Source organism: Hemitrygon akajei, chromosome 27 (assembly GCF_048418815.1).
Source record: "Hemitrygon akajei chromosome 27, sHemAka1.3, whole genome shotgun sequence".
Taxonomy (NCBI): Eukaryota; Metazoa; Chordata; class Chondrichthyes; order Myliobatiformes; family Dasyatidae; genus Hemitrygon; species Hemitrygon akajei.
The window spans coordinates 18,852,747-18,868,799 of NC_133150.1; the positions used below are offsets into that span (position 1 = coordinate 18,852,747).

Sequence of the window (16,053 nt, forward strand, 5' to 3'; positions counted from 1 at the left end):
CTTATTGAACGTGGATGCGCAGACCTCCTCCGAGGGTATTACTGGAGGTCGCAGCATTTCTGGCTGCCCAAAAGGAAATTAGACTTTCTAGCTGGATGACAGAGTCTGAGAGCCACGTTTCTGTCAGAATGGGAGTGCAGGATTCCCTCATCTCAGACACAGATGCAGGTACTTCAGCTTATTTTCTAGCGATCAGACGTTAGCAAGTAGAATTGTGGGGAGTGCAGGAATCCACTTGAAATCTTGCTTCAATACCAGATCACTTACTAAATTTCTACGTCCTCGCACGCCACTTGCACAATCATAACTAAAATCCTAAAGAATGGGATTCCACAAATTTAAAAGTTCATTTTCAGTGCCAAATAAATTTGGCAGTAGTTAAGATTTATTCACTTGCACATGGCTGGAAAGTTCTTCTTTCTCCCTCTCAGTATATTTAATAGATATCAATGCCTAATTTCATGCTTCTCCAAGTAATTCAATGCCAAGTCACTTGGCAAGGTATCAGTACCAACAAAACTTCTGAAGAAGCTGGGCGACTCAAACAGCAATCTCCTGATTTCTGTATTTAACCACCAAAGTGTAGATACCAGAAGTTGCTGTCCATTTTTAACAGCAGCTACTTCTCATAGCCTCACCATTCTTCTTCAAGCAACATATGAGCCCTCATCTATTCTTGAAAATCACATTGTTTATATAATCATACCTTTGTCTGTTTTTTTTAAAGTAGTGGCACTTTCCCATTGATGTATGATTTAATGAAAGTAACTTTAAACCTATTTTTTCAATGCATTAGTTATAGCTCACTGCAGCCAGGCTAGGAGTTTGGCATTTTGGATTTCTGAGGTGTAATGTTGATTTTTGTTGTTTCCAGGGGAGCTGCTGTGCAATAATGTACTCCGTCAAGCTAATGTGTTTTAATTACTGTAGGAAATTAGAATGCATAATCATACATGTCAATTATAAGCATTTCATGTCAACACCCTCATTTTCAAAGCCAGTCATCTTCTAATGACAAATCAGTTCAGCGCAGTTTATGCTCCTGAGTCTAGACCAGATAGATCCACCCCTACATTTCAGAACAGCCATGGAATAACTAGCTAACACTGTGCATTTTTTCGACACTCAAGAAGGAGCTCTGTTCACTGTATACAGGCATGGTGTTTCCCCATTTAATGCTTGGGAATTCACAAAGAGAAAAATAGGGCCAACAAGCACTCTGCTGGGGGGATTACAGTGCATCAGCCTCCTCCTCTGTTCACAGAGCAAAGAAAATAAAGGATATGGATAACCAAACTATTTGGATAGTCCAAAAGGGCCAAAATGGGCAAATGGAATGTTAGCCTTCATTGCTAGAGGGATTGAACTTGAGAGCAGGGTGGTTATGCTCCAACTGTGCAAGGTACTGATGAGGCCACACCTGGAGTACCGCGTGCAGTTCTATCTCCTCACTTGAGGAAGATATACTATCTTTAGCAGCAGTGCAGATGAGGTTCACCAGGTTGATTCCAGAAATGAGGGGGGTTAGGCTAAGAGGAGAGGTTGAGTTATCTGGGATTGTACTCACTGGAATTCAGAATAATGAGAGGAGATCTCATAGAATCATATAAAATTATGAAAGGGATTGGTAAGGTAGAGGTCGGAAAGTTGTTTCCACTGGTAGGTGAGACTAGATTTAGGGGGCATAGCCTCAAGATTCGAGGGAGTAGATTTAGGATGGAGATGAGGAGGAACTGCTTTTTCCAGAGAGTGGTGAATCTGTGGAACTATCTGCCCAATGAAGCAGTGGAGGCTACCTCAGTAAATATACTTAAGACAAGGTTGGACAGATTCTTTCATCATAGGGGAATTAAGGGTTATGGGGAAAAGGCAGGTAGGTGGAGATGAGTCCATGGCCAGGTCAGCCATGATCTGATTGAATGGTGGAACAGGCTCAACGGGCCAGATGGCCTACTCCTGCTCCTATTTTTTGTAGTATGTTCTCAAAGCAGATCATGAAGAGAAAGGTAAAGAATAGATGGACACAGTTCAGTACAATCTTCATTGATAAGTCTTCTGTCACATATAGGCCCAAGCAGCCAGACAAGGTTGGCTGGTTTCCTTCCTGAACAACATGACTGAAACAATTGAATTTTTAACAACAATCTGGTTGATACATGGCTGAAATGCCCAAGGCTAGACTTAATTACTTGAATTTAAGCTCCTCAGCCATAGTTTGTTGAATTTATGTTCAGATCTCTGCATAGATGGATGGCAATTCTGAATCAATATTCCAGCAATTTAACCCACTGTTCTAACAGACTGAATAAATCCTTGGAACGAGCAAGCAAAGGAAGTAACATAATAGCATGAAATCTGTGGGGCAGGAAGAAACACCAACAGGCTCTAAGTGCTATCTTAAACGATTTAGTTGAGGAGAATGTAATTAGAGCCATAGAGTTATACTGCATTGAAACAGCTCTTCAGCCCCTCTCATCTGGGCTGACAAATGTATTTGAATGAAAGGGTACAAGGAAAGAGGGGTGGAAATCTTTACCACATAAGCTTTGCAGGGGTCTTTCAGAATGTGTGGAAATGCCTGAAACCAATACAACTAGACCCCAAGATGAAATTCCTTATCTTGTTAGAAATGTTTTACCTACACAATTCCAAAAAGTTCTAGAATGCTTGTATTGAATTCTTATTTCATTATTTAGCTGAACATTATCCCCTTGGGCTGTGGGGACAAATTTGAGAAGGGACACTGGATCTTTCACTTTATTTAGTAATCATTTTAATAGAATGAGGCAGTGAGCAATTAGGATTATGCCATAACTTAAACCATTCATCATAACCATCAGATACCTTTGTTCACCATGCAAGAAGAGTCAATTGGCATGAAAATCAAGAGAGGATCCATCTTAGTAATTAGACCATGATACAATGTCCTGGCAATTCATGGAATTACAAAGATTCAAAGTACATTTATTATTGAAGTATGTATGCCAGTATACAAGCTTGAGATTTGTCTTTTCCATGCCCACGAAACAAAGAAAACCATGAAACCCAATGAAAAACGTCAATCCCTCTGAAGCACAAAAAAGAATTGCAAAAATGGCCACAAAAAAGAATGAGCGAGAAACACAGAATATAAAACACAAATTTAAAAGTCCAGGCATATTCGGTTCAGCTCAGTGTTCAAAGAAAGGAGAAACCAGACACCATAAACGTGAACTACAGACTCCAACCCACAAACTGCATCCATTAAGGAAATAGTATTCAAACAATTTTTTTAAAAAGGCGGGGACTATAATTGGGTACAAGTTCACTGTAGATAAGAGAAAGTATGGCATCTTTGTGAAACGGTAACTGGAAGATAAGAAATGCAAATGTAATTTATAATGTAACTCATGCATTTACCAATATATTGGAAATTGACTGGACATTTTTTGAAGAACAAAAGGGGACAGTTTTTCCAAATTCCTGATTAGTCATCAAGAAACACCTTGAAAAACTAGTTTTAATCCCTTAGTCTCAGTTTTAATTGACAGCCATCTTATGTGTAATCGACTACCATATTTCCAGGTCACAAAAGTGACTGCAGTTCAAATTATTTGGGAGAAATATTCATTTAGGAAATCCTCAGACAAAAAGGGTAGGCTTATTACACAGATTGCTACCCTTTCCATTTACTTAACCCTAATGAATCTAAGTAGTTTTCCTTTTATTCATACTACCTTTTTTTTTCTAGTTAAAAATTAACACAAAGGAACTGCTTTACTTACATAATCTTCAATAAATAGCATTTCAGTTAACAATAATTGGGAAAAATCACACATCAGTCTACAGCTGGTGCAATTGTATCATCTTCAATGGAACTAAATGGTGGAAAGTGAGTATAACCAGTGATGGATACTTTCAAACCACTTAGTATTGGTGACCAAAGCCAAATGTATCCCCTCAGGGTGTTTTAATCTCAGGATAAATGAAGCATTCACTTTAAAGAAGCAATTATTAGGACAAAATCAAATTTACTTCAGACTTCAGGGTATTGGATTTAGATAACGATAAAGTTAAATAGTAGGTCTAGGAGTTTATTCAATTGCCTTGTGGGTCAGGAAACAGTTTTACTTGACTAAATTAATCTATTGACAGAAATGCTCCCAAAAATGGTGCAGTGCTTTTGAAAATTAGTTTAACCCTAATTATGCATTAGTTTCTGGACATGTTGTTGTTTATTAGGAAATTCAGCTCCTTCTTATTCATAGAACTGTCCACAGTATCTCTATAGGATTTTTAACCTAACCATTTATGAAAGACAATGATTTTCACTCATTCACAAAATCAGGTTTTGCATTTTGCAAATGACACAACTCTATTTAAAGGATTTATGCTCAAACAGTATTCTTTGCACTCACTGAGACTTGTGGTCTTGCAAGATTTCAAATACATCTTCAGAAATGTGCCTTGACCACTTTGCCAGTGAAAGTCTCGGGACAGTCATTTATAGTTTTCTAGGCTCCAGAATAATCTGGACAGCTACCATTTACTTTTGCTACCCCTCAAACTTTGCTTCTCACTCTTTCGTTAAGGAGGTCACCTGAACTCCATATCCAAAGAGAGGGGAATATCCGCTTTACCCACAGCCTAAAGGTGGTTGGACAAGGAGAGTAGAGACAGACAGTAGATAGCAATCAGACTTCTCCAGTATAGAAAATACTCAGATATTCCTGATAATCTCTTGCTGTAACCCTGTGGCCCCCTTGGACAAAGAACATGCTGCCTAAAGTACTGCACTTTATCAGCCTATCCAGATCATTCTGACCCTATGGGAACACTCTCCTAACTCCCATCCTGATATTGTGGTATCACCACCCTATAGCTAGAAGTGTGGCATTTATTGTGATACAGGATACAGGGATCACAGCTGCTGGGTGCATGCTAAGAACGGAGAGAACCTACAACATGTCCGTGGGGAACACAGAACTGAGACCAACAATGTTACACAGACAGAAGCAGTTACTTCCCCCAAGCTGTCAAGTTGAACAACCTTCCAGCCATTAACCCACCCAATCAGAAAAGGTTTCATAAACTCTGCTGCTACCTAGAATAGTTCCACTTGCCAAGAGTCACTTTGACACCTGGTTATTTCCTGCCAGAGTTATCTTATGTTCAAATGCTCCTGTACCTAGCATCATTTTATGTACATGCAATGTACATAGGCTAATTTTGAGAGGGATAAAGCTAAGAGCTGGAATGTTTGAGAAGACAGGCCTCCCCTTCCTGTCTTCTCCCATCATTTCGGATTTCCCCCTCCCCCTCCCACTTTCAAATCTCTTACTATCTTTTCTTTCAGTTAGTCCTGACGGCGTTAGTACAGAAACGCCGACTGTACTTCTTCCGATAGATGCTGCCTGGCCTTCTGCGTTCCACCAGCATTTTGTGTGTGTTGCAGTAACAAACATTTTCTCTTTTACACTCATGTACTGAACAATGACAATAAACAATCATGAATCTTGAATTATTGATTCAACAACATTGTTCTGTGAGCTTCCCAACTTAAGTTCCTGTTTTTTCTGTGACTTGCACAAACAACACTATAACCCACAGCTGTGCTTTGAAATGCCAAATAAATGATAAAGAGCCAATTTTGTCTTGAGAAGTTAACTTGTCTCAAGTCAATGACAGGGCTTTTTTGGATGTTTAAAAACCTACAATATGAAAGTTAAAATACAATAGGAAAGAAGAGAAAGTAACCATGGGGTTCTTAATGAACACAAAATTGGTTTCAAATTATTTATTTAGTTAGTTAGTTATTCATATATGCACAGAATATGTCCTTCCAGCCTTTCAAGTCACGCCCAGAAATGGCTCGATTTAATCCTAGCCTAATCATGGGGAAATTTACAACAACCAATTAACTTACCAGGAATCTTTGGAATGTGGGAGGAAACCCGAGCACCTGGAGGAAACCCGCACTGTCAAAGGGAGAATATACAAACTCCTTACAGACAGCAGTGAGAATTATATTGATTGCAGGAAGTAATGCTCTGAATAGTTTGCTGTAGATTCATTGTGTATATTTATTAATTTTTTTTATTTAAAGATAAAGCATGATGACATGGCTTTCCAGGGCCCAACAAGCCTGCACCACCCAATTACACCCATATGACCAATTAACTATTAAACGGTGCATCTTTAAAATGTGCGAGGAAAAGGACAACAGCAGAACTGGACACTCTACCACTGTAATACTGTTATGCTAACAGATATGCTATCATGACATCTTTCAACTCTGTTAAGACTAATTTTTGACAATATACTTTGTTACCTTTCATGCCTCAAACATATCAATCAAAAAGCACTTGACAAAAATTATGGAGGTCAGGCTTCCTTTATCGTGCATTCTTCCACATCTTTATTGACTGGTTACTGAAAAGTCAAGCTATACTCAGTACACCTATCTGTCCAGAATTTAAAGCACTTGAATCTGTCAGAAAGTGCATAAGCAAGATTAGTACAGAAGCATCTCCTGGTAAGCTCTTTTATTATGATTATGAAAGCAAGAAATCTTTTAAATATACACACCAGGTAATAATCTGAGACAGGAGGCATGAGAATATAACCATCCCTCTATCATCCTACTCTACTGATTTCAACAGTTTGTCTGATTCTGTAAATTGTATGCCAGGAAGAGCTGAAATTCCAGTTTAACATTAGAACAAGATAGATCTGATGTTGCACACATTCTCATATTTTACCCCTTCCACCCTTTTCATAGCACCTGGGAAAATGCATCACCCAAGGAAAACGTTAGAAATTTCCTGTAATTCATAACTTCAAAACAAGATGAAAGAGTGTAAATTAGAATTGCCACTTTCCTGAAAATGAACAAAGTCATTACAGCTTTTCATTCCATAATGGCTAAATAGGCACAGTTTACCTCATCTCTTTGTCAATCACCTGTCCTGCTGATTGTTTGAGACAACAGAAAAACTCCCATCTTCTGTCTCAGAATAAAATAGGTTTTTAAAAGTTAATGAATTCAACTCAAAGTATCATATTTTGACACATAAAGACTAACTTTGTCACATGTACATTAAAATGTCAAAGCATACAGTGAAGCATTATTCTGTGTCAATGACCACAGGCCAAGGATTGTGCTGAGGGCAGCCCACGAATTTCACCACTCTCCTGGCACCAATACAGCATGCCCACTTAATAACCCTAATAGTATGCCTTTTGGAAAGTGGGAGGAAACTCATGTGGTCATGGAGAGAATGTACACTTCTTACAGATGTGAGAAATGAATTCCAATCGAAGATCACTGGTGCTGAAAAGAGATTGCACGGACCGCTATGCTATCATGCCACATATTTCGGTTTTATTTCCAAGTGGTGTTTACAGATCAAGTTTTGCTTTGAAAATTAAGCAAAAATCAAACGAACAAGGCTTTATCTCAGACCTAGCACTCACTTCTACTTACTTTTTTTTTGTCAGAAGATGGCCAACTTGGTGAGGACCCTCATTGACTGTTTCTGAGCTGAACAGACAGACAGTCACACAGGCCAATCAGAGCCTTCACCAGTCTCCTACAACACTCTTGAAAACCTCATTTCCAGGCCTTGACCTCTCTGATCACCACTAACCCACCACGATTGAATAATTCATTGATATCACTGGGTTCCAGGAAATGTCTGAATGAGTAAGACACCAGGAAAGAAGAGCAACTCTGGCTTAGTCTGGAAAGAAAATGAGAGTACTAAGCTTTGGTTTCAGTGGGGAGAATATTTACAGTATGCATTTTATAAGAGGCTAACCTAGGATGTAGGATTTCCTGTGTATGTGTGTATATATATATAATATATTTCAAATATACCTTTCCATTAGGATATGAGATGGGGTCAGAGTGGTTGTGAGGCTCCCACACATCCTAGCCCTCAAAATGAAATAGCCAACAAATGCCTGCAAATATTTCCAAAATCACTCAGAAATCCAAACATAACAAATTATTAGTGCATGAGGAAGTCACATGGTCCTAAATCCATGCCTGATGCAAAACTCATGAGGACCATGCCTAGCAAACTTAAGAATGGAGCACGTCTGTCTATAAAACATGAACAGTGCACTTTACGGGCACAGACTGTCAGTGAGCCACAGGTAGAAGTTGAATCTAACTTCCCAGACTCCACTTCACAATTTTTGTTAAATAATAAAAGACAACTTCCAACAGAAAATACAGAGTTCACAGAAGTTAGGTAGTTGGTCAAACTTTAATTCAAATGCAGAAAATGGCATGTCCTACCATGAGCCTGAGTCATGCTGTAACTGAAGACCCAACACCCCAAAGTATCACATGGTATCATAGGCAAGAGCATAAAACCACTCCACTTTCAATTCTGTTCTGCTATTCAGCAAAATTAAAGCTGATCAAAGTATCACTAACATTCCTTTATCTACACTGTAACCATATTTGGATTCATATTACTTTTATATAGATATCATTTCCTTCCTATGGGTGAAAATTAACTAATAGGTATCATCATTATATGCATGTAATTGTAATTTAATCTTGAAGCAATAACTTGGAAAGAATTCCATATGCGTGTCATTTTATAATAGTGTACAAAAATGCAGAAACATCCTCTAACATTCTCCAAAATATCAATATTTTACTAATATAAGAAGGGACTATGATTTAAAAAAAGACCGTTACAGCTATACTCAAGATTTTTCTTATTGTAATGTCATTTCATTTTAAAAGCTTTTTTTTAGAAACAGTGCACAATCTGGAACTACTACCTGATTATTCCTTTACTGTAATTCACATGAAATCAATCAAATGTTCAAAAAGTTATGTAGTCTAAAACAGATATCCAATACAAATTCACATTCTATTCATCTGAAATAAAACATACAAAGAAGGAGTTTGAGGAGGTTTGGTTTGTCACCAAAGACTCTAGCAGATCTCTACAGATGTACACGGAAAGAATTCTGACTTGTTGCACCACCACCTGGTATGGAGGCCCCAGTGCACAGGACCAAAAGAGACCGCAAAGGGTTGCAGACTCACCCAGCTTCATCACAGGTGCAGCCGCCTCACCATCGAACATCTTCAAAAGCCAGTGTCAAGACCCCCACCACTCATGACAAGCCCTCTTCTCTTCACTACTATAAGGGGAACTAAGGAGGTAAAGACGTCTAAAAATCCATATTCAATGTTTTAAGAATAGTTTCTTCCCCTCTACCATCAGATTCTGAATGGTCCATGAAGACTACCTCACAACTCTACCTCTGCACTGTTTCTTTGCACCTTGTTCTGATGACACACAATTAAACTAAAAGCCTGTTTTACTCTGCATGGATGCTGCTTGACCTGTTGGGTCTTTTCCCCTTTTTTTTATTTACATCTTGTTATTCCAGAGATAGCACGAGTCAATAAGTGAAACATTTCTAGGAAATCTGAAGAGATTCCTCCAGAGGATTGCCTATGACGTGGCACCGGTAGCAAAAACATGCTGCATAAAGCCAGACTTGAAATGCAACAGATGTGTTTATAACTGTGTTACATTGCCTACAAAGTGGGAGGCATAAAGATTTCCATTACTGTCAACCTCCATTTTGCTTTTAATGAATAGTATTATGCACATTTTTGCCACAGCACACTTCCGGCCGTTTAATATTAAGTCCATGAGCAAATGATTCCGCTCTAAGCTCACAATATTATCTTTATACTAATCTAATCATTGATAATCTGGAAACACTTTGCTAATAACTGCTAAAGATAAACAGCGTGGCTGGTTATGATTTTCCTCTTTAATCTTCAAGGGGATCTAACATACTGTCCGCCAGAAATCAAAGGGTTAATCATCACTTGGCTGAAGCAATAAAGTCTGCTGTAATAAATCTATCTGAAAGAATGTTCATAAGTACATTATTCTAACCCCCAACTGGAAATTGCTGTTCGCTGCAGCTAATAAATTCCAACTATTGTTAAATCAAATACAATAAAACCCATTTTAGTTAATTACAATCGTCACCATGACCAAGGGCATATCTGAAGGAATAATTGGATGTCTCTCTGTTAAAATGTCTCCACTAACTCCTGTTTGAAATCCAGTATCGTATGCTTTATGTAGGAGTTGGGGGGGGGGGCGCTAAAGGAAAAAAGGATCATTCGGCATTGCGTTATAAACCCGATCTTCTGCAACTTAAGACAGAGCTGTTCATCTTTATTTATGAAAGCGATATATCTCTGAATTCCTCTTCAGTGGCAAAGGGTATTTTCATATGTCTGCCTGCTAGGACATTTTCAAGATTTAAATCATGATGCAGAGAGTTCGTGTAGAACGCAAGATAAATCAATTCCAATGTTTTGGAAAATAAGCCACAACTGGTATGACTTTAAGTAAGTCAACGCTGCTAAAATCACGCAGACTCTTTATAAGACGTTCGGTTCTTAACACAAATACGCCGACCTTTACATTCCACCGCAAAGCCCAATTATACTTTCGTGAATAATGTTACTGTTGGATACGTCTATACCCGACAAAAGGCTTTAGAAAACCCAAATATAACTTTGGAAGTCAGTTTGCTGCAAATAGAGCACGTTATCTTCTTCATAGCACTTTGTATTACAGATTTCCATCAGTTCTAAAACTAACCACTGTTTTTGGGCCGATAGTGAACCATGACTACTTAAAATCCTGACCTACCTCGGAGAGTACGGTAGCGTGAAGTGTGCATTAAATCCGATGAAATCAATCCTACTAAAACTCGGGGCTGCGAGTGAGTCGCTGTTTTTCAGGACCGTACCTGCCCAAACGCAAAGTTCTGGCCACGTTCCCTCGTCCATGCACTCCAGCGAAGGATTTAACCCTTGCATCCGTCCTTTCAGCACCATGGACAGATCAACACTGATCCTATTCAGCACTCTCGCCAACCCATACACCGCTCATTAGTTTCAACATCGCCTGGCATAATTTAGGGAGCCCTTTCATTTCTGAGCTGCTGTAATGGCTAGGTAGTGGCGCTGCTGTGTGTTATCAATTAAACAAGAGATTAACAACCTATTTCACGCCTGCTGGAAACGCAATCCCGGCAGATTCCGTACACTGCAGATCTCTACCAATTACGATATGAACTGCTTAAAAAATATTAGACGTTCCCCGCATTCCCCCAGAGTGACCGACCGGTAGTTACCAATCTAACAAGCCCTTTCCTTTCGAGATGAAAAGTACCGTTCACTTCTACCATAATACGCAGGGTTCTCTTGGAAAGCAAGTACTGTTGCATACATAACTTTTAATTTTTGTTAAATATAATTTAAGCTATTTTTAACCTACCCACTTTAATAGTTTCTGCTCGGTCTTGTATATCGGGTTCCCACCGATCGCTCGGTAAACTGCAGCCCGCTGTAGTCTGGGAACTCAAAGCGCGGAACCGCATTTTAAAATAAGGAGAAATACACTGCAATAGGTTGAGTTTGCCCCTACCTTGATACAGGATACAGAGGCTGAGATAGCCAAAGCGATTTTAATTCAGTTCGCTTGTTGTACTGTCTCCGGTTTAGATTTTCTCTCTGGCATTCGCACACCAGCATTCGCCTCTAAAAATGTCCAAGCGCCTGTTATTTGGAGCAAGAAGCAGTGGGGTCGCCCAGGATGCTGGAGAGACCCACCGTCTAACTAGGCTGGAAAGTATCCATTCATGAGAAGAAGCAGATCTCCAAGGGCCGTCTAACGCCTTTCCATTCCTCCACACCAGTGATTCAGGCGGAGAAACTGAGCCTAACTGTATAAATACCCTACGCAACACGACACGTCTTGTAATGAATGTCTTCAGTTCCTATCCAGCTCGCGGAGTGACTGTAAAAAGAGCCAGAATCCGGAGGTGCCAGGCGGTCGGAGCCGATTATTCTACAGTTAAACAATTCCACTCGTCATAACACAGTGCACTTTCCTTAATGTGATCGAATCTCTTCAACTTAGCGTGAAGAGATTTTCATTTTACCAAAAAGAAATTGGATTTCTCATAGAGTACCGTGATTTAAGAAATCGATCGCATTCTGCAGTAACCGTGCTCCGCTCGGAATGAAATCTTACAACTGTATTCTGCTCTTTGGCTCCAGGCATTCGTTTACATCGGTTTGTAGAGCAGAAGTCTTCACTAATGACCACAAGCGGACGGGGTTCATATTTTCTTTCACCAGAGCAACATATGTGATGCTACAAATAAAAGCGTCGTCTCGCTACCGTTTCGAATCCTGTACCACTCCTTGCTGCCAGTACACTTAAACTAAAGCGTTATCTTTGTAGGCATCATCTGGCATCTGTAGCCTACAGTTTGCATCAGAGGTGCAGTGCCGGTTTTCCACCCGCCTGCCCGTCAACATTATTTCAGCTCCATTCACTGCCGGAACAACCTGGGATTTGGTTGTATTGGGCTGGCTCTGAAATAGATCACCATAGTAACATGTTACCTGCAATAAATCTTAAAATAAACATTAAAGTTATTCCAACCAAGCGCGGAATTTAGTGCATGTTAAACCACTACTGGCATTCAATAACGGAATGGGGTAGTACAAATGTGGCGGAGTATGTAGGTTTCGCTGAAAGGAAATCCCAGTCCCAAAAGAAGCAATAAGTCTTCTGCTTCTGAATGCTACAGCGAAGTTAAAAGCCACCGTGCAATGTTGGGGATTTTTTAAAATGCAAGATACCTCCAGCCTCAACTTAAACACAAATTCATGTGACTCAACCGGCGGGCTCTTGCGAGGGTTCCCGTCTGAGGCGAGGATGGGCGAGTCTAGTTTGTGCCGATAGTTCAAAATAATATAAAGAAAGGCTAAGAATGCCAAATCTTCGTACACTAAGAGGTTCTCAAGTCAGTCCAGGATCCTTGCAGTCCTTCCAAATCATTAAACAACTTCATAGACTGCAGGTTCAGTACGTCTGATGTGCGTGGAGAACTGTTGGATTTCAATTCAGCCGAGAATAGAGTATTATTACTGAATCTCTAATATTATTTCGTTATTAATGGTGGAAGGTGATTCTGTTAACGGATGTACATGTTCATCCAAAGGGATAGACCAGAAGCACAGAAATAGCCGTACAAGTATCTTGTGCGTAACCTTACAAATAAACAACACATTTAATTAAGCTCCCAGAAGTTCTTTATTTTTGAAATCACACACACAAAAGCTTCAACTTACAATGGTCCCATATTTTGTCTACTTGGCATTCTGTACTTTAAACAGTTAAAAAAATAAAATGAGGGAGCTGTGTATGCTATTACACTCACCTTAAAATTAACCTAGGTAAAGGATATTTTAACTGACTTTTGAGAAGGTTAGAATTCGATTGATTGAGAGGGTTCTCCTGCACTGTAGACTGCGGTACGATTTACAAGCAACTGATGTTAATGGATAATTACTACAACTCGTTTAGATGGTTAACCTCGATGTGACACCGAATCCTATTAATCCACTTGTAACTAATTTAATATTGACTCGATTCTGGAAGGACACGTTGTTCGTCAAAACAATGTTAAAAAGATACCTGGGGCTTCATATCGTAAGCCAGTTTCGTGCAATTGCCGAGTTCTTGTATAATTGAGCTCATCAGCACAGCACGAGATGGCATTGCTCATACGTTCACAAAAGTTTGCAACCGAATTCTTCATCCTTTCAAAACGAAACAGAGGATGGCGCTCTGTTTGGCGGATTAAGGCGCCGTCTAGTGCTCAGATTTGAGACAACTATCGATTATTTAGATCAGAACAACTTCCTGCTGCTTCTCTAGCAATGCTGAGGCTAGGCGGATAGTCTCCCCTTGTAAATCTATATCCCTATTTAACAAGCGTCAAACAAACATCTTCAAAACATCCAATAATATGCCTGCAAGCTCTTGTCACAGAAATTCTTAGTCCCGCAAATACTCCGAGATTTTAAAATCCTACTTCATTGTAGCAAAAGCTTTTTGAAAAATCAAAGACAGAAGCAGGTGATATAAAGTACGTTTTCCAAAAGTTTTTATCTCCCGTAAAAGTGCTGCATTTTTGATCAAATTAAGTAATATCTTAAACATCATTACTGCACAAGTGTTTATGGATGTGTTATGACACCTCAAGAAATCATTTATGCCAAGAAGCCTGCAGAGTTGTTTTAGTTATTACTTTTTAATATGTTAATGAATGTTATGTGTACAGTACACATGAACCACCTTATTAATTGTAATCTTTGCTTCATTTCACGTGATACTGTGGACTGTTAAATTAACCTCCAATACCTCATCAACATTCATTGTTAATCCCTGAAGCTGATGACCTGAAGTTCAATTCAGTCAATAACAGAATGTTAATTTATACAGAGCCACGAGTTCTTTTTTGCTTCATTCTTAACGTTTACTTTGTGTAATTTGTGACAAATAAAAGATAAATTAACTGAATGAATTTAACTGCCACTTATATGGAACAATAGTTAAATGTCATCCCTAAACTATCCACTTAGAACTGGCTCATTATTTTTCTTATAAAAGGTGAGGCAATTTTAACCCTAAGCAATAGCAAATATAAATCACGTGATCTCACATTCCTGATTCTAATTAATCACCAGGGCTAGTTTCTGTTAATTGTAGTTACTTTGGTCCTTCAAAGAGGGTCTAAAGATTAAATAATCTTTTGCCACAATGGTATTAGAAAGGTATTTATTTTCTCCACTGTTTTTTAGCTATGGTAATGAATTTGTATTATGTTTCCATCTCTAAAGCAATAAAAATGAAAATCAATAACTACCTGATTATGCTGCTTAATTTTTCATTTCTGATTAAGCAGAAAATTGAAACATAACTTCATGTCTGAAAGCTACCAGAGTGTTTATGCAAATTTGCACTACACTCAAAATGGAAAGTCTGCATCAGAAGTCTCTTGCATATTAAACTCTGTAAGTTATTTATAAAAATATGGGGGCAGAGTTAATTGACAAAATAAAGACACAAATTGGCCATCAAGTTTAACAAGGAAGAGATCTCCAAATTGCAAATCACCATGTGTTGTTAGCTGATTTGCACCTTTCCAATATTTCCTTTGTGAATGTGACATCTCACACTTAAGCTCTCTGTGATTTCAGGAAGTTGCTATATTTGAATATTAATTGTCCTTAAACTTGCCATAGTTAACCCTACTAATAGTGCAAATACATTATAACTCAATAAATACTGTATTTTTATATGTACAGGTACAATGAAAATCTCAGCTGCAGCAATATCTCAGGCACATTGCTTTATATAAGTAGCATTCACAAGAGAAGTATGAATGATACACAATTAGAACAAAATAAACAAGCTAACTTAATTGTAGTGTTTCTAAACGGTAAAGATTAACAATTTTGCTGATTGGTCCAAGGACCAAATGGTTGAAGGGAAATAAATGTTCATGGTGGTGGAGTGCTTCTCGTTTCTCTACCTCAGGGTTTCCTAACCTGGGATCCACAGACCCATTCTTTAATTGCATTGGTCAATGGCATAAAAAAAGCTGGCAAGCCCTGCTCTACCTCCTGCCCAGTGGGTGTGGGAAATGGTTTGGCCCAGAGAATAGGGATCTTGATTGAATAGATGGTGTGGAGAGATGTGCCTGTAATGGTCAAATCTTTTACCCAGAAAATATACAATCATAAATTTGGAATTGGATTTGTCAGCTAATGAACAATTTTAGAAATGGCATTTTAATTTTCTGTACTTTTCCCCTTGCATCTTTTTTTCTCCTCACATTAAATACTCCTTTCCCTGAATTTCTTTCCACATTGATTTGAATGTACCTAGCCTAATTCATCTCTCATTTTAGACCTTGTTTAGTTCATCGTCACAATTTTAATTCTCATTGGTTAAGCAGATACAGTTCTTTCCAGAATCACACATACCCTGCTGCCCTCATCTCTTTGTACTGTACACTTATGCAAGTCAATTGCTGAATGCAATGTTCCACTTGAGCAATATCAAACATATTAATTCACAAGAAATAGAAAGCATAGTCCCTTTTAATAATTCCTGGTAATGATAAAGAATCATTTAGAGCCAG

The 16,053-nt window shown here is 38.7% G+C and overlaps 1 protein-coding gene across 5 annotated transcripts in view; it reads right to left on the minus strand.

Moving 5' to 3' along the window:
* The window catches only part of LOC140717154 (metabotropic glutamate receptor 4-like), a 1,225,436-nt gene extending 1,213,070 nt beyond the window's left edge, over window positions 1-12,366 (minus strand). For 3 of the 5 annotated variants that reach the window (XM_073030426.1, XM_073030429.1, XM_073030430.1), the window contains exon 1: window positions 11,475-12,366. The gene's annotated coding sequence lies outside the window, so the exon portion shown is untranslated. Of the gene's footprint in view, window positions 1-6,922; window positions 6,980-10,694; window positions 10,799-11,474 lie in introns of those variants that run through there. The other 2 variants (XM_073030428.1, XM_073030427.1) reach the window with 2 other exon arrangements.
* Window positions 12,367-16,053: the final 3,687 nt, after the last annotated feature.